Raw genomic sequence first — 20000 nt, forward strand, 5'->3', positions numbered from 1 at the left:
TCCTTCAGGGCGTGGTGGCGATCCCTGCTGTACTCTTTCGCTACAACTTTCTCTCACTCTTTCTTCTGTTGGCCTGCTCGCTTAGCCAGTGGGGTGGCGTCATTTGAAGGCTAATACAATGCGAAGCGCATTGTGACCAGCGATGTGTAACAACTTCTGATATCCTGGTCGGTCATGGTGATATATATATATGTATATATATATATATATATATAAGTATATTAAATAGTGTACGTTTAAACACAAGAGAAAAATGCCTTCAACAGGCAGTTTTTACACGCTAGAAGAAGTAGTCAAAAACAACATTTGAGGGCAATCTTCAGAAAGAAGGAAAAATTAAAACGTTTATCTTGTTATTTCTATTCCCGTCAGACCTAGGTTTCTAAATTTTTTTTAGTAAATTGAAGTCACTGATGAAAATTTTGCCTAGCAAATTATTTTATTTGCTAAAAAAATTAGAAACCTAGACCTAACCGGAATAAAAATAACAAGGTAAAAGTTTTTGTTTTAGTTTTCATTCCTTTTGAAGATTGCTCTTAAATGTGGTTTTGGTCGTTATGACTACTTCTAGCGTGTAAAAACTGCCTGTTGAAGTTCAATGATTATATCTATTATATCAATGGTCGTCGCCATAAAGAAACATGCAAAATTTCAGTATATTAGCACTAACGCATGTCTATGAAGCAAAATCTCTCCTAAACATGAAAATTTAGTAAGATTATCCTTGTCACGACTATTAAAAAGATCACTGTCACATATATAAGCACTGGCGGTAAATATCATAACTACTCTGACTTCAATAAAAGTTCTGAATCCAATATCGGATCATTTATAGATCTAGAAATACGACATTCGATGAACAATCGATTATCAAACTAACGACACACAGTGTAGCTATAACAGATGCTGTAATATATACGCACAAAAAGTTCTGATTAATAAACTGATCGGAAAATTACAAGCTTATAAATGGTGACTCAATTCAGTCAAATTCGACAATCATTAAACAGCTATTGTCCAAAGAGTAAAACAAACCCAAACACGCACACACACACACACACACACACACACACACACACACACACACACACACACACGCACTCACACACCACACACACACACATACACACACTCATGCATGAACAGACACATGCATGTATATATAGTTACACACACGTTAATGTCTCTCTTATCTTCTTCCACTCTCACACATACACATATAAATAAACAGATATATATATATATATATATATAGATAGATAGATAGATAGATAGATAGATAGATAGATAGATAGATAGATAGATAGATAGATAGATATATACATGGATAGATAGATAGATAGATAGATAGATAGATAGATAGATAGATAGATAGATAGATAGATAGATAGATAGATAGATAGATATATACATACACGCACATAGGTTCCGGGTTCAGTCCCACTGCGTGGAACCTTGAGCAAGTGTTTTCTGCTATAGCTTCGCACCAACTAAAGCCTTGTCAGTGGATTCGGTAGAAGGAAACTGAAAGAAGACCGTCGTATGTATATATAGTAATAGAAATCATATTTTCTAACCTGTACCTGCCACTACTGGTTACATACATATATATATATATATATATATATGTATGTGTGTGTGTGTGTGTGTGTGTGTGTGTGTGTGTGTGTGTGTATAGTAAATAAAAAAAACAAGAACAAATGCATAAAACAACAACGCGAGGACGTGGTACATGCAAAATATTAGCAGACGCTCGGGAAAGGAAAGACAGGTGGTTTTACGTTTCGATCAAAGCCCCTCTTCAGAAACAGGAGACAGAGGAAAGTCCAAAAGAAAAGGAAGACGGATTGGAAAAAAAATCGCCAACGATTCACAAGTGGTTGCATATATATATATTTGTATGTGTGTGTGTGTGTGTGTGTGTGTGTGTGTGTGTGTGTGTGTGTGTGCGTGCGTGTGTGTGTGTGTGTGTGTGTTTGAGTGTAATTGGTCCCGCGTATATACATTGACGTTCGAATCATTTGAGCGCTACATATCACAGCCAAAATGTTCTTAAATGTTTGAAACTCAAAACAGATGGACGGAGTGTTAGTTGCTTACGTTAGTTCACTTCCACGTGTACATGCATGCATATGGTTCAAAATTGTACACTGAAAAAAAAAGACACACACAAACACACATATATAATACACAAATAACAAAACAATGGAAACGCGTATCCATCGGTTGTTATTTTATTTATATATATTTATATTTTTTGTGCGCGCGCGTGTATATATATATATATATATATATATATATATTATATATATATATATATATAGATAGATAGATAGATAGATAGATAGATAGATAGATAGATAGATAGACAGACAGACAGACAGACAGATAGATAGATAGATATATAGATAGATAGATAGATGATAGATAGATAGATAGATAAGTTTCTTTATTGGCCACACAGGGCTGCACACAGATGGGACAAGTTACAAGGTAGAGCTTTTCTTTTGGGGGATGAAGAGAACAAAAAAACAAAAGAAAAAATAAAGGGGGTGGCGTAGGTTTTCAATCAAGAGGGATCGTAAAAGGGAAGAAAAGAACAAAAACAAAAAAAAAAATTGAATAAAATAAAAAGAATAAAAAGAAAAAAAAAAGAAAAGATAGATAGATACCTGCTCATTTATCCTTGTTTGACCTAAAATTGAACGCCTGCTATATTTCTGTAAATCAATGTTAAAACCTGTCCGATACCCTATCGATTAGTAATACTCTTGTTTATATTATTAATGTTTCTTAATTGAATTCCAATATCTCAGATCAAATTTGCTTTAATTGCCTATCATTAATATTACAAGTGATAAATGGTTTATGTTTACACCAATATATCGGCATTTTCATTAGAACTGTCTTTTACTCTCGAAAACAGTAATTGCGCTACCATCGATCCGGGTAATGTAAATTATTTGAAATGATTTATACAGAAAATTAAAAATGATTATTCTAATTAAATGAATCAAGTCTGTTAAATTACAATGTTTATTGTAGAATATATTATAAATTAGACAAGTTATTTAGAATTAAAATTTAGTTCAATTGCACTTAATTGCAATTTTTATGTTCTAACGGGAAATGAACGGGAAAATTTGTGTGGAACCGTTAATCCCGACACTTTGTTTACTCTGATTGAACAAATTTGTGAACACCTATGATGAGAGGCGTTACAACTTTGATCATCCTGTCCTTTGTTCAGAGTTCATCTAGAATTGCATAACAAAATTTGATCTCTTTCATTTGAAACGGTAAGGCCGGAACCAAAGGGAAATTTGAGTCCTTCATCCAACTGAGAATGGGTATCTTTTCTCGCAGGGATTTAGTAACGTTTAGATGTGAAATGGGGGAAATCACTACCGCTACCACTACAACCACAGCCACAACCTCCACCACAGCTTCCGACACCACCACCACTATTATATCTCCATATTACTACCACCTCTCCTAGTACCACTAAAACAACCAGCACACTACCACACCTACCATCACACCAATACCACACAAGCTACCACACTACCACATCCACCAACACTACCACCACTAGCACCACAGCCGCCGCCGCTATACTACCACATCCACCAACACTACCACCACTAGCACCACAGCCGCCGCCGCTATACTACCACATCCGCCAACACTACCACCACTAGCACCACAGCCGCCGCCGCTACCACCACCGCTATCAGCATCACCAGCATCAACACCATCACCATGAAACCAAATATTAAACACGATGGCTCTCAAGATCCAGCTGAAATATATGTAGTTCATTTAATTGCTGTAATAAAAGTGTCTGAAATACTTATTTCTTTACTACCCACAAGGGGCTAAACACAGAGGGGGACAAACAAGGACAGACAGACGGATTAAGTCGATTATATCGACCCCAGTGCGTAACTGGTACTTAATTAATCGACCCCGAAAGGATGAAAGGCAAAGTCGACCTCGGCGAAAATTGAACTCACAACGTAACGGCAGACGAAATACCGCTCGGCATTTCGCCCGACGTGCTAACGATTCTGCCTGCTCGCATACTAACATGACGGACTTAAAGCATTTTGTTTTTCTGAAAATAGCCTCCATAGAAACATTTTATCGGTTCATTCCAAATTCCATTCCTTGATATGGATTCTTGCATCTTTAGCATTAACTTTAAGAGGACGCTCTTGTTTTCTGAATTGCAGTTGAAATTGAAAATATTTCTTTAAAATATATTGATGAACTGTAATTTAACGAGAATATTCTAAAAGCGTGGTATTATTTTAGTCGCTCGATTACATACCTCAAGAGGTTCTGCTTTTATAACTATCTCATTTTGATTGGCAATGTATTTTATGAAATATAGATTTTCAACTGAGATATTTTAGACAGACTTGTAAGCTAAGCCTGAAACAATACGAGATAAAAACACAAAATAAACTACAAAAGAGAAAAAATAACAGAACAACACTTGTATTTCACCAGCCTGATGTAAAATCACCAGTTTGTACAGGTCACTAGTCTGCACATGCCACTAGTCTGCGCATGTCACTAGTTTACGCATGTTACCATCCTCACCCACACAACGACTTAGTTCATCTCTCATTTCTCCACATGTCCTGAAGAAGAGATCATCACCCCGAAATATCGAAATACAAGGTAAATATTCACATGTTGTCCTTTTTTTTTTGTTTTTATATTTTACTTTGTATTTTATCTCGTGTTGTTCTAAACTTATCTTACAAGTGTGTCTAATGTCATATCATACAATGATTCACGCTAACTATTTTATTTTAAGAAATTTTAATTAATGTTGTTGTTGTTGCTTTTGCAGTTGCTTAATCTTAGTCCAGTATATCAAGACTATGCACCAGCAACCAGGTCGATCCTGATCCAACAGATCCACGGCTTAAACTATTACAGCTGTGACCATCTAATGTTAAATAAATGGTCACCATCATTCCTTCATCTCTTCTGCAGTTCGATCATGCTATCACACAGCCTTTACTAATGGTGCCCTCTCGTTGTTCGTCCAGGGGTTTGGTTTTATCACGCATACCTTTTTTCTCCGACACATTCATAACTTACTTGCCGTTTTCTATAACAGCGCCCATCTTACATAATTTATATCACCCTTCATTTCTTCTTAACAATACACTCCTTAGCATCATCCACGTGCAATCTAAGCACTTTGCGCTCAATCTACAATGAGCAGACTTCAAAAAATATCCTCCAGCGAGGTCATGTCAATTTGCTAGTTTTAGATCCATCAATAGACCAAAGTCGGCTGCGTACCTCAAGATTCTCAGAGCAGGAGGTTAACCCGATTTTCATGGTTTGTAATTGACTGAGGTTTCGACACTACTCCTCTGAAGAGGACACCGGTCCGCCACACGGTTAAATTCCCAGATATTGCAGGAGTTCCTTTACAGCAACGTGAAATGAAGTGTCTTGCTCAAAAACACAACTAACCACCCAGTCCAGGAATCGAAATCACGATTATAACATCGTGAATGCAACACTTTAACTACTGGACCACTTTTCTTCATCACCATTAGCAATAAAGCAAAACAAAAAAAATCATGCTACTTTCCTCTCTTTAAATATGAGCAGCACGCAAGCAGACATTTCGTGATCGTTTTAAATGCTAGGTCTTGTGATTACTTATTAGTAACTGGTTTGCTTCACTAAAATAATCGACCAGAAATACAATGCAACAATATCCATGATGGAATACAAAAATATAGTCAACTAACTGATAGAGTCGAACAGCTGTGGCACTGCCATTTCAATTACTTTTCATAAAGTAATTTTATTACGTTTTTTTAAACACTGTACAGATATCACGTTTGATATCAACTTTATCTCATCAATGTTATACTTGTAATATTAAAAAAAAAATTCCTTTGTATTGTTTTTTTTTTTTTATGTGATTGTCAAAAATATTAAATTGCAACATTAGGATGCCGACAACAGTTCTTATACAAACATACAAAACAAAATAAAAGATTCCAAAATCAAAAATGCAATTTTAAACGATAGAGAAAAATAAACAGTAGTCGCCAGTGTGCTGCTTTTATCAATGATACAAAATAAATGGTAATGTTCTTTAAGCTAAACTGTTTTCCAGAACGTTCTTGATGTAAATGAAATAGACGTTATGGTTGAAAAAATAGATAGTGAGCTGGTGGCGCTATATATATATATATATGTGGTGGTGTGTGTGTGGTGTGGGTGTGTGGTGTGTGATACGTCATGATGGCAATATTAAATACTGTCTTAAATACTTATAGCAAATTAGCAGAGTCAGTTCTCTGAAATTAATAGAGTTGGAGTGTTGTATATACATATATATATATATATATATAATATATATATATATTATATATATATATATATATATATATACACTCCAACTCTATTAATTATATATAAACGGAATGGTTATTTGTTTCTCTGGGATTGGTCAAGAGATGAGGGCCCTCTGATGGGAACCAAAGGGGTCGAAAACCGATTAAAGATGTTGATATACAGACTAGGGGGTGCTGGAAAGTTCGTGGCTTTGGGTAAAAGAAAATACAGGAGGATCAGTTAATTATGATTTTAATCAACATATTCCCCTTCTAGATTCAGACAGTTATTCCAACAACGCGATTGAATATATTTCCTGTAGAATCGCGATCAATCAATCTCGAAACACGTATCCTGTCATTTAAATATTTGGATTTTCAATCCATATGCAATCTTTTTCAGCCTGATTAACTATGTGTCTGAGTAAAGTATAAAGATGAATCTGATCAGTGACCAACAATAGCCACGTAATGAGCTGATATTGAGGCAACATAAATTGTATTTTACACCCCCCCCCCACCTGTGTGTGTGTGTGTGTGTGTGTGTGTTCTGTGTGTGTTCTTTGTCACTAAGCATAAAGGAAGCTGTCAATTTGATTTTCGATTGTATAGATATATTTCTAATTATCATTATTGTTTCCATAATAATACTGACAATTAGCACTTTAAAAATCTATTGTTGAAAGTGCATTTTGTATCAAACAAACACCGTTTTTTTTTATTTACCATTCATTTCGAATGGTTTTCTACAGAGGCACAAGTCCCTTCAGTATTCGTATCAATTTGCTACAATTTCAAACACAGCGTAACTGTATTTACGTATTTAGGCCTAACCATCAGTTGTATCAATTTATAGTATCGCTCTCTTACGATAAACAAACGTTCAAATTTACATATTTACATTCGTGTATGACCCTCTTTTCCATATTTTTGCTCCAAAGTCCATATGACTTGTAGAGACATTAGCTTCTATACAACTCCATATAAGCTCGATTCTCCTCACCTTCCCATAAAAGTAAATATTAAAGTTAAGTATAAGGCGGCGATCTGGCAGAAACGTTAGCACGCCGGGCGAAATGCGTAGCTGTATTTCGTCTGCCGTTACGTTCTGAGTTCAAATTCCGCCGAGGTCGACTTTGCCTTTCATCCTTTCGGGGTCGATTAAATAAGTATCACTTACGCACTGGGGTCGATGTATCGACTTAATCCGTTTGTCTATCCTTGTTTGTCCTCTCTGTGTTTAGCCCCTTGTGCGTAGTAAAGAAATAGGTATTTCATTTTTGCGTTCTGAGTTCAAACGCCGCCGAAGTCGAATTTGCCTTTTCTCCTTTCGGGGTCGATAAAATAAGAACCAGTGAAGAACTGGGGTTAATGCAGTTGTCTTATCCCTTCCCCCGAAATAACTGGCCTTGTGCCAAAATTTGAAACCAATATTAAAGTGTGTGAAATTGGATGGCAATTTTTTGTGTCAAGTGTCAAGAGAATAAGAAATATATTTTTTTTTCCTCCCTTACCTTATATGTGATGGTTACAAACGGAATATCTTTACAGATAAAGTGTTTCGTAAATCTTTGGAGTTTACACAATTTTCAGACCTTTTTGAATGAAATTCAGGGTTAGATAATAACGAAGAAAGCACTCATCATACAATGCTAATGATGACGATGACGATGATGATGATGATGATGATGATGATGATGATGATGATGATGACGATGATGATGACGATGATGATGACGATGATGATGATGATGATGATGATGATGATGATGATGATTGTGGTGGTGGTGGTGGTGGAGTGGTGTTAACAATGATGATAGATGTGGTGGCGGTTGTAACGGCGACGATGATGTTGATTATGATGATAATGATGGTCGTTGTCGTTGTGGCTGTGATGATGACGTTAGTGGGAATGAGGGCGGGGCGGTGATAATAATATTGATGGAGGTGATAGTAGACGTGGTGGTTGTGATGATGATAACGATAGTGCTGATGGTGGTAGTGAGGGTGAAGGCGCGGGTGTAGATGATAAAGATGGCGGGGATAAAAACATACCAACACCACACATACACATATATATATATATATATGACAAGCTTCTACACAGTTTCCCCTATCAAATACACTGACTCGGCCAAGGTACCGCTGAACGGGATTGATCCCGAAACCGCGTAACTGCAAAACGAGCTCAGACAGCCATACGTGCAATCTATACAAAAAAAGACCCAAAAGAATATAAAAGAAACTACATACAAATCGGATATAAAATACATATAATTTATTATTCTTATATTACGTAATTTGTTTCAGTCATCTAACTGGAGCCATGCTGGAGCACCGCCTTTAGTCGAAGAAATCGCCCCCAGGACTTATTCGTTGTAAACCTATTCTATCGGTCGCGTTTGCAGAACCGCTGGGTTACGGGAGGTAAGCTCACCAACATCGGTTGTCAAGCGATGGTGGGGTGACAGACACAGACACACAAATATATACATACATTTTTTATTTATTTACTCGCCCTGTTGAAGTCTAGCCAGGCTCATGGGCCCGGTTTCCCGGTTTCTATGGCGTATGTGTTCCCCCAGCTGTTCAAGAAACATGAAAAAAGAGTGAGAGAAAGTTGGGACGAAAGAGAACAACTGGGGTCGCTACTACCCTCTGCCGGAGCCTCGTGGAGCATTAGCTGTTTTCGCTCAATAAACAAACACAACGCTCGGTCAGGGAATCGAAACCGCGATCCTCCGACCGCGAGTCGGCTAACCACTGGTCCATTGCGCCTCCACAATACATATATTATTATTATTATTCCCACTATTTTCTTTACATGTTTTCGAAAAATGCCGTAGTGATTTCTATGTGTCTGCAATCATCAAGCAAATTATATTTACTAGTGCCAATGAAACATAAGTGATTGTGACTGAAATGCCGTTACTTATTCAGGTCAGTATTGCATGAGGAAACGGATTTCCTTTTAAATTTTCTGTCTGAGAAATATATGAGAACAAGAAATTACTTCTTGAAAGTATTGAAAGAGAAATGGAAGAAGCATATTTTTTCCATAATGTAAAGCAATTCCATTTGAGTTTTGCATTTGGAACTACAGGAAATTTCTCGAAACATTCAGAAAAATACATACGGCCAATGTGTTGATAGACTTTTACAGATGATACATTTATTAATTTCAAACAAGTACAGAACTCTAATCTTCTTCAATCAAAAAAGGTTCTTCTAGTTGCGCTGTACTTGATGTAGCATTCCACTCACTTCATGACGGCCCTTTGGAAGCCCCTAAATGAAGGTGTTTAGATCCCCCGTCAGCCTAATATCTTAAAAAAAATTGGGGTTCTCCTCCTTGGGGAACAACTAAACGTCACAGGAAGCAAGGTCTGGGATGTACGGAGGGTAAAGGGCTATTTTGATGGTCATCTCTGTCACGTATTTGGTTACCAATATGGAATTGAGGACTGGTGCATTGTTCAGTTGCAAGTACTCAGGCCTTTTTTCGGCTAAACTTCTTCCCGAACTCCTTCAAAACCTCCACGAGAGAATCCAGTGGTTGTAGATGATGCCCTTGCTGTCGAAAAAGGATATCATCATGAGATTCCCGATGAACTCGAACTTATTGGGTCTGAAAGAGTCAGGATGTTTCCATTTGCTACTGCCTCTTGTTCTCTAGACCATAACAGTATATCCAGCTTTGGCCACAGGTCACCAAAGGCTCGAGTAGACGGACGTATAAATTTCTTTTTAAAATAGAAGGTTAGAGTTGTTTGCTTAGAGGAAACTCTTTTCCGCTCTATAAAATTCTCGGTAAACACGCACAAGCATTTGTTGTGATAGTAGAATATTTTGCGCTTCGTTCAAAATTTGTGTCTTGCGCTTGAAAAATAAACTCGTAAACCCGGGGTCTCATAAAACGCTCCCTCGAAAAGTGAAGTATCACTGTATATTTTTTTTTTTCCATTTTGAGGTAACATCAAAACCTATATCTGATCGAACACGTGTCTGAAACGTAAACTATAGAGATTCTTTATAGATATCCAATTACCAGACATTCCTTTACAGATAAAGTAAATGCGTTTTTATATAAACAACCTATTCATCAAGTCGCTCTTAAGTATCGTTCACAGTTGTCTAGCTACAAACTGTTAATTCCTCTTTTGTTTTATCAAAACTGAGATCGCATTATTCCTTTTCGAAGATAAACATCAATATTAATAATCGTTATTAGGACCGTATTGTTGCGTTGTAAAGAAATGACAAATATTTCAGCAGATGCATATGTAGTCTCATGTGAAAACAATTTCTCGTCGATAATTATATAGTTTCGGTTTTTGATCTGAAGAAATATTTAGTTTCTTTAACCATGTTTACACATTCTTTCTGATTGTGTGAAAGAAAATAAGTAATAATGTAGGCATAGTAAGTGTGGATACTTATTCATCGATTGGCAGTTACATCGATGGATATATCCAGCATCTATCCATATGTGTGCGTATGCGGTGTGTGTGTGTACGTACGTAAAATAGTGATGGAATGCACGACAGCAATGGGATCGGCATTGTCTGGATAATGCAAAAGATACAACGACTGTGATATTGTATTTTTCTATTTCCTCTTCCCCATATTCGTGTGCGTGAGTGTCTGGTTGTATTTTCATATGTACGGGTGCGTGTCTGCGTGTTTAGTATGCATGGGTGCATATATCATCGTGTATATATATATATATATATATATATATATATATATATATTACACTCTACTCTTTTACTTGTTTCAGTCATTTGACTGCAGCCATATATGTATGTAGGTGTGAGAGTGTGTATGTTTGCGCGCGTTTGTATATGTCCGTGCGTTATTATGTGTATTGATGCATACTTGAACGAACATGTATGTATACGTATTGGCCGATTCTCGAAGGTTAGCTAAAGACAATCGAGTGTGTAACCAACCATGAAGAACAAATCAACAGTACAACGAAATCAAATGCCTTTTAACTTACGGAGCCTATATTTACATATCACCTGAGGAAACACAACTAGATCTCATAATGCAGAGAAACGGTCGCATAATCAAGTACCTCCACGCCTGGAGAACTACGTTGTGTATAAACAACTACAGATATTGAAAAAGTTGTTCAACCGTACTCCTTGTTGACTCCAAATTTTCCACTCATCCATTTCACACACGACAGAAGCCCAAACGCAAACCTGAAAGTATGTATAATACTACTATTGGATAGTACTGGGTGGAATCTGAAGGTGGACGAGCTTTATACGGCACTCTACTACGGTCATAACAGAATTATATATATATATATATATATATATATATACATGAAAATACGTTACCGGTTTCCATTGTTTCAGTTATTTACATTTAGTCATGTTGTAAGAGAAGATAAAACAAACTGAAATAAATTAAACTTATCGGACACGATATCTCTTCTGGTATTTGGTGTTCACACACACACACACACACACACACACACACACACACAGAGTAATCAATAAATAGTTGGCTGCTGTGCTTGTCTTTTCGTACATTTCATGTAGTTTCGAAAATTGTTAAAATATACCCCATGATATGATGGTAATCTTCAGTCATGCGAGACTGCGAGATAGTTCCAACTTCTAGTTGAGTTCTATTTCCTGCCGCTTTCACTTCCACAATTACGTGATTTCCGATGTTGGCCAATAGCCGGAAGGGAAATTAGCTTTGTCGGATTGATCTGTACTCGGCATGACGACTGATGAAAGGGAAATCTTCGTTGGAGATCCACCAACACCATAGAAAAGGGTATCTTATAAATGGTGTTGCTTGTTTAAAACACACTGGTGCGGCGTCGTCGTCATCGTAATCGTCATCACCGCCGTAATCATTCTAATGCAATAGTCATCATCAATATCGTCATCCAATGCATCTTCCTCCTCTTCCTCATCATCATCATCTTCATCACCCATCCTCTCCCTCCTCCTCCTCTACCCCATCATCATCATCATCTTTATCATCAGTACCCGCACCTTCACTCTTACTATCACCATCACCACCATCATCATCATCATCATCATAATCATCATCATCATCATCATCATCATCATCGTCGATGTCGTCGTCGTCGTCGTCGTGACAACGACCGCGTCCCCCATCACCCCCATCAACATTATTATAGAAAAAGTACTAAACTTCAAAAAAAGTAATTACTCAGGTCGATTTCTTTCGATTAAACCGTTTAACGCGGTGCTCCAGCATGGCCGCATTCACCCAAATTCACTCGCTAATTGTTGATCAGCCCGGTTCCATAGTAAAATGTACCTGTGCAATATACTGCGCAGTGGAACTGAACCCAAAACTGCGTGATTGCAAAGCGGGCTTCTTAACCACACAGCCATACCTGCCTATCTTCAACTAGCGTATATCATCATTGAGCTTGTTTTTCGTTATGTCTGAGTTTTGCAACTGAACTTTTTAGAATTATGTTAAATGTTTAGCAAGAGTAAGTTCTACTTTTAGAAAAGAAAAAAGAATGCTATAGGCGCAGGTGTGGCGGTTGTGGTAAGAAGTTTGCTATCTACCACATGTTTCCGGTTCAGTCCCACTGCATGGTACCTTGGGCAAGTGTCTTCTACTGTAGCCTCGGGCTGACCTAAGCTTGTGAGTGGATTTGGTAGTCGGAAAACTGAAAGAAGCCCGTCGTATATATGTATGCATATATATATATATATATATATATATATATATATATATATATATATATATATATATTCATCACAATCCAGGAACGGCCATAATAGGCATTCACCCACTGAAATAACAGCCAAAGCTTCAACCGCAAAATAACATTAATTCCGTAAACCAGGAGAAAATTAACAACATTTACCCTGTAATTTCTTATACGAGATGCACCGTTTCATCTACTGTTAATGGCAAACTAACCTGATTAAATTAAATCAAGCCAATCTTCCATAGGCCCTTAGATTCGTCAGTAAGAAATAGCCAGATCGGAACAGATATTTTCACGAGGCATTTCTGTCCCTGCCTCGCAATATCTGACCTAAAATTTCAAATCATCGCACTCGCGCCAAATTTTATCGGCAGCAAATAAATATAAGCCGCCGATTCCATTACGGAATTAAAACAGAAAATTCATAATTAATCAATATAGGGTGGCAAAAAATTTTGTAGAATTTTTTGCCACCAGCGGCCTAGTGGGAAAAATTTAAATAGTCATAGACCATTTTTTAAGTTCAACATCACAATCAAGAACGGCCATAATAGGCCATTCACCAACTAGAATAACAGCCAAAGCTTCAACCGCAAAATAACATTGAATGGCCTATTATGGCCATCCTTGATGTGATGTTGAACTGAAAAATGGTCTATGACTATTTAATTTTTTTTCCACTAGGCCGCTGGTGGCAAAAAAATTCTACAAAATTTTTTGCCACCCTATATTGATTAATTATATATATAAATAGCTATATATATATATATATATATATATATATAACTGCTAAGTTATGGAGACGCAAACACAATTGTCAAGCTATGATGGGGGACAAACACTGACACAAAGACATATATGTGTATATATACACATGTGTGTGTATGTGTGTGTCTCTGTATCTGTATTTGTTTCCATCATCGCTTGACAACCGCCGTTGCTGTGTTTACGTCTCCGTAACTTATCAGTTTGGCAAATAAGACAGATAAAATAAGTACTAGGTTTAAAAATAAGTCATGCGGTCGATTTATTATTCTATGACCCTTCTAGGCGGTGTTCCAGCATGGTCGCAGTCAAATGACTGAAACCTGTAAGAGTGTAAATGAATAATTGATATAACTGTGGAATGCCTTTGAGTTCCGTTTTCTCCTTTTTCTCATACAAACTCCATCATTCATCCATATACATTATTAGCTCCCAGAAGGTGTTTCACATTTAAGTCCCAGTTATTGACCAAGTTTATATTTATTAAGTATAAGCGAAACATTCTATTTCTCTAACATAAACCTGTCAAGTCTATCTGACAGGTCGCACCTTCAAACATTTTATATATTTATTTAATCTTTCTAAGTGATGGCTTCGATATCTCTTTCTGAATCTTTCCTGTTTTGTTGCTGTTTCTGTTGACTACCAAAATATTTAATACTCTGTAAGCCATCTCATCAAATCCTCTTTTGTTTGTCTCATAGCTTAATTTCAACATTTCACTCATAATCTATCCCTCAGGCTAGAAAACTTTCAAAGCTTGAAAACACCATTTAATATATTTTTAATGTTGCGTTACACTTTAAATAACTCTGTTCGTCCACATGACATTTCAATACTTGCAACAACTCGGACAATAATACGTGTTTTTTTAGCTTTATTTTTACAGCTGTTATTCAAAGGATGGTTTTACATTTTTCGGCATTAAGTCTGCGACTAGTTTGGAATTTATCGATTTAACATCCAGATCGACTTATTTTATGTCATGGTTCACAAAACTAGTTTGTTTCTTAAATGTCAGCAGTGAACTTTGGCTATAAAAAATATTTGACTTTGTATTTTTTGTCGCTGTTTTCGCCTTTCTCTCTCATCTAAACTCCAGTTGTCTCTTTATGGATTTATAACTATGTGGATAAATATTATTACAGCGAATCGTTTGTAATATCGTTTTGTTCTATTCAAGTTTAAGCGATCATGTAACAATCTCAGCATGAAATTTAGTAAAATATGCAAAAGACAGCAATCGCTTCGTAGTCTTGTAGTTTCCGCTCCAATCCCACTGAAATCGCTAACTTCATCGCTGATTTAATAGGACTATTAAGACTTTTAGTACAGTGCCTTTCTCCAGACAAATCCAATAAATTACATTTACAATTTGAAAACTGCAACCCATCTAGACGATACAATTCAACAAATAATTTTAGAACACCCTTTGTATGTGCGTACGTTTGTTTATCTATGTATACGTATATCTATCTATCTATCTATCTATCTATCTATCTATCTATCTATCTATCTATCTATCTATCTATCTATCTATCTATCTATCTATCTATCAATCTATCTATCTATCATCTATCTATCTATCGGTCTATCTGTCTGTATGTACGTATATGTATATAAATATATGCATGTATATGTGTGTGTCTATATATGTATATATATATTTTTATACTCACTCACACAAAATATATATATGTGTGTGTGTGTGTGTGTGTGTATGTAAAGGTGGATGAACTCCGTTGAATCAGCGACTATCCAAGGGCTGGGAGTGAGTGTCTCTCAGCGCTTGTTTCAACGTCTCTTTAGAAGAAGGATAACTGATGTGAGAATTGTTTTTATCCAATGATGTAGAACAGTTCTTCATTTAGGAGGCACATGCATACGTTGTTTAGAGAGAGGGCTTGACCCTATGGAAGGCCTTTTTTCACCTTCTGATACAGGCCTAGCTTCATTATTTACATCTCTATCATGTGTTGCGTACAATAGTAGACCGAAAGCGAAAATTACAAAACAATAAAAAAAATGCCATGATGGAATGAAGGCATCTCTGAACGTGGGTAGTAAATCCTTGTGTAAGAGACAACCATCGTTGCCACATTTATGAAAAAGAGCGAAATTGTCTAGTGGGATTGGAGGGTCACACCTGTATTGCTTTGGGACTGGAGGGTCACACCTGTGTTGCTTTAAGAGAGGTGATAAGAAACTTTGGGCCTAACTAAACAGCAGAATGTCTTTAGAGAAGAAAACTCCTGAGGCAAGTGTTTCATCCCTTAACTTGTTACACTCTAATAGAACCGGGCCACATTCAGGTCATGAATCCTGAGTGCCCTTCTACTGACATGTTTTCAGTCCCTTGGATATTGGAGGATTATTGTGCATTCAACAGTATGGTGATTTTGTTGACGAGATCTAGCTGTAGCTTGTCTCCGTTGACTCTGCTTTCAAACTTATGTTTAGAAATAAACGTATATTTTGTTGCAAGCAGTAATCATTGCTTCCACATCTGTGCTAAAGAGTGTAGGTCCATTCCAGAACCGAGAAAGCTACATTTGTGTAGCTTTAAGAGAACATTCAAACGATAGCATTCTTCTAAATTGAGATGCAGCAATAATGAATGTATGTGTGTAAGTATGTATGTATGTATGTATGTATGTATGTAGTATGTATGTATGTATGTATGTATGTAGTATGTATGTATGTGTGTGTATGTATGTATGTATGTATGTATTATGTATGTATGTATGTGTGTGTATGTATGTATGTATGTATGTATGTATGTATGTCATTCAGTTTATTTCAAGATTTCTTGCCAATAGAGAAAGAACCGTTTTCTAACCTAGATCCAAGGCTCCTTCATTGGAATTTCAACATCAACAAGGTATGTATGTATGTATGTATGTATGCATGTATGTATGTATGCATGTGCAGATTTGTATGTTTTATGTATGTATTCTCATGAATATAGTTGCATATCTAGACATATAGTTAATAAATAAATTTTCTGATTTTGAGAAGCCTAATTGCTGAAGATTTGTATTCAGGCAGTGTGTTACATACGCCAGGGCCATGTAATCTGGATAGAGTAACTGCAGATTTCTCAATAGTTCAGGATAGGTGTTCTCATTTTCCCTGATCTTCAGCCTTATGTTAACATCCGCTGGGCGGCTAATTTCCATAACTGTAGTTTCTCTTCTCTATCCCAAATCCTCATATCATGTCTGATGTATGTATGTATGTATTTATGTATGTATTTATGTATGTATGTATGTATGTATGTATATATGTATGTATGTATGTATGTATGTATGTATGTATATATTTAATAATTTTTTTAAGCATTAATTTCTCAAGACATTTGCCGAAAATCAATTCTTTTACATGTATTTCCTTTGGTGCATATCTGCTCTTCGTTCTAAGACTTGTGCAAAGTATAATCATTATGTGCTATAAAAATTCGTGTATGAAATTAAGATGCGGATCAATTCCCTTAATCCACAGTATCATAAAGACACTGAATTAATTTGCTATAATAACACATTACACGCATTCTTCATTAATTAACTTTTCAGACGATGTTTCCAGAGCAAGATGGACAGATTGTGTCAAGTCCTTTGAAGTCGTACTCTCTGGGGTATTTGAACTCAGCATTTAATGGAGGATAAATACTCGCCAGTAATGAATTATTGCACACTAGCAGCAGTAGTACAGAGAATTCTGCAGGTTTATTTGTACTTAAAATAAATATAATTGCATAAATTCATTATAATTTGAATAAATTGCCTTTCAAAGAGGCTGAAGAAATTCGGTTGTTCCACGAGCGTAGTTTCGTTTGAAATCGTTGAGAGGCTAAATCACTTCCAAGCTGATCGAATCTCAGCTTGATACAAATCTGCATAAAAGTATAGAACCTAAAGTAAACGTTTACCGTTAGATTTCTTTTGTTTTCTTAAAAGCATACTTTATAATATATATATATATATATATATATATATATATTATATATATTATTATTATTATTATTATTATTGTTATTGAGTGAGAGAGCAGTTGTTCATGCCATCAAAGTGACACTGGGGTAAAATATACGAAGCCCAATATACCCATCATGACTACCCGTCTGATAAGGCACACCAGGCACATGCATCACAACCATATGTGCGCGACATGGTGATCTCATATCAAGATAAACAGCACAGACCTTGCAGGTGGGGCCAGTTAGAATTTTCTTCTCAGGTTGAGTAGCCCATCCCGCTCAAGCGGTCCCTGAATAAGGGTTGTTTAAGGATGTTGAAAGAACCCCCCATGTTTCCAGAGGTGATTATTCAAACCCCAAAGAATCCCCCTCAACACATGGCTATGAGGCTCCCCCACTACTTCTGCTCATGATCAGAGATGCACATATCGTCAGCACTAAGGGACATGCTCAACTGGTTAAGGTCAAACAACTGACAAGCAAATCTATGGTATTGAGCAGAATATTTGCTGTAGCCCATCTTTTATACCAAGACAAAACAATGTACATGATAACACTTCCAATCAGTTAAGATCAGAAGCCATGAGAACCATTGCCTGGTACTGCATCAGGGCATTATTATTATTATTATTATTATTAACATTATTATTATTATTATTAACATTATTATTTATTATTATTATTATTATTATTATTATTATTATTATTATTATTATTATTATTATTATTATTATTATTATTATATAGTCAATCCAAACCAGAATAAGCAAGAAAAATCAACAACGCGAGAATGTGGAATAAGTACAGTGTTATAGGTCGTTCAAGAAAGGAAAGAAAAGAAAGAGGATTTTACGTTTTGAGCGGAGCTCTTCATCAGGAATATAGAAAAAGTCTAAAGAAGGGAAGACGGAGAAAGAAAATCGCCAACGATACACACGTGGTCACACACACACACACACACATACGCGCGCGCACACACATGTATATATATATCGGTTAGGATATATATATATATATAGGAATTCGGATATGCTTCTATATTATAAGACTTCCTGAACGTATGTATACATATGTGTGTGTGTGTGTGTTTGTATTATATATATATATATATATATATATATATACAGAGAGAGAGAGAGAGGGGTGGGATAGAAAACAGACAGACAGACACACAGACAGGCAGAGACTTATAACTTAGAATGCCTGAGAGTATAATGAACTTGAGTATACGAAAATCAGAAATTTATTCGTTTGAAACATTGAAATGGAAATATTTCCCAGGGCTGCCTTCTGCATGAATGATATATACTACTATGGTAAATAATAGTTCAGTAATGGAAGGCATAACTGGGATATAGGATACTAATAGGTGAAGTCGATTCAGTGCTAAGTGAGATGATGATGATGATCATCATCATGACTATACTACTACTACTACACTACTACTACTACTACTACTACTACTACTACTACTACTAATAATAATAATAATAATAATAATAATGATAACAATAATAATAATGAGTGTCAGGTGTTAAATAATATTATGACAACAAATATGTTTCTGTATAGTTATTTAGCGAATCATTTTCTAGCTCTTTAGAAAACTATGTCGAAGCCATACTTGAGTTAACGAATTCAAATGAAGCTCAAAAATGTCTATCGTAATGACAGAAAAAAATAATAAAATTAACTTGTAAATGAATGCTAAAAGTCCGCGACTAATGCTGTTTAGATTTTACTATAATATATATTTTATTCTTCTTCAGGTTTTTATTAAAGTATCGTGCATTAACTATGCTTTTTCTCCAATTCCTTACAAAGGATGGAGTTTTACTTCAGGAAAAGGAGAAGAACCCCTTCGGTTATGAATGACCATGGGATTGCACCTAGAAAGGTACCCTCCGAGGCACAAATCAGGGCAAGATTGTTTATGGAAGACCAGCAGTCGCCCATGCATACCAGCCTCCTCTCTCCCCACCACTGATGTTATCTAAGGGAAAGGCAAAGGGGCCGATACAGCTTGGCACCAGTGATGCCGTAACTCATTTCTACAGTTGAGCTAACTGGAGCATCGTGAAATAAAGTGTGTTGCTCAAGTATACAACACCCAGCCCGGTCTGGGAATCGAACTCACAACCTCACGATCATAAGA

The 20000-nt window shown here is 36.2% G+C and overlaps 1 protein-coding gene across 3 annotated transcripts in view; it reads left to right on the forward strand.

The window, feature by feature from the left end:
- Positions 1 to 20000, forward strand: part of LOC115215726 (histone H1.0-B-like) — a 195196-nt gene that overhangs the window by 63734 nt on the left and 111462 nt on the right. Inside the window, exon 2 of one of the 3 annotated variants that reach the window (XR_005000720.1) lies at positions 17442 to 17561. The exons of the other annotated variants lie outside the window; for them this stretch is intronic. The gene's annotated coding sequence lies outside the window, so the exon portion shown is untranslated. Of the gene's footprint in view, positions 1 to 17441; positions 17562 to 20000 lie in introns of those variants that run through there. 3 annotated transcript variants of the gene reach the window in all.

Source organism: Octopus sinensis, linkage group LG9, assembly GCF_006345805.1.
Source record: "Octopus sinensis linkage group LG9, ASM634580v1, whole genome shotgun sequence".
In the NCBI taxonomy this organism is placed as follows: Eukaryota; Metazoa; Mollusca; class Cephalopoda; order Octopoda; family Octopodidae; genus Octopus; species Octopus sinensis.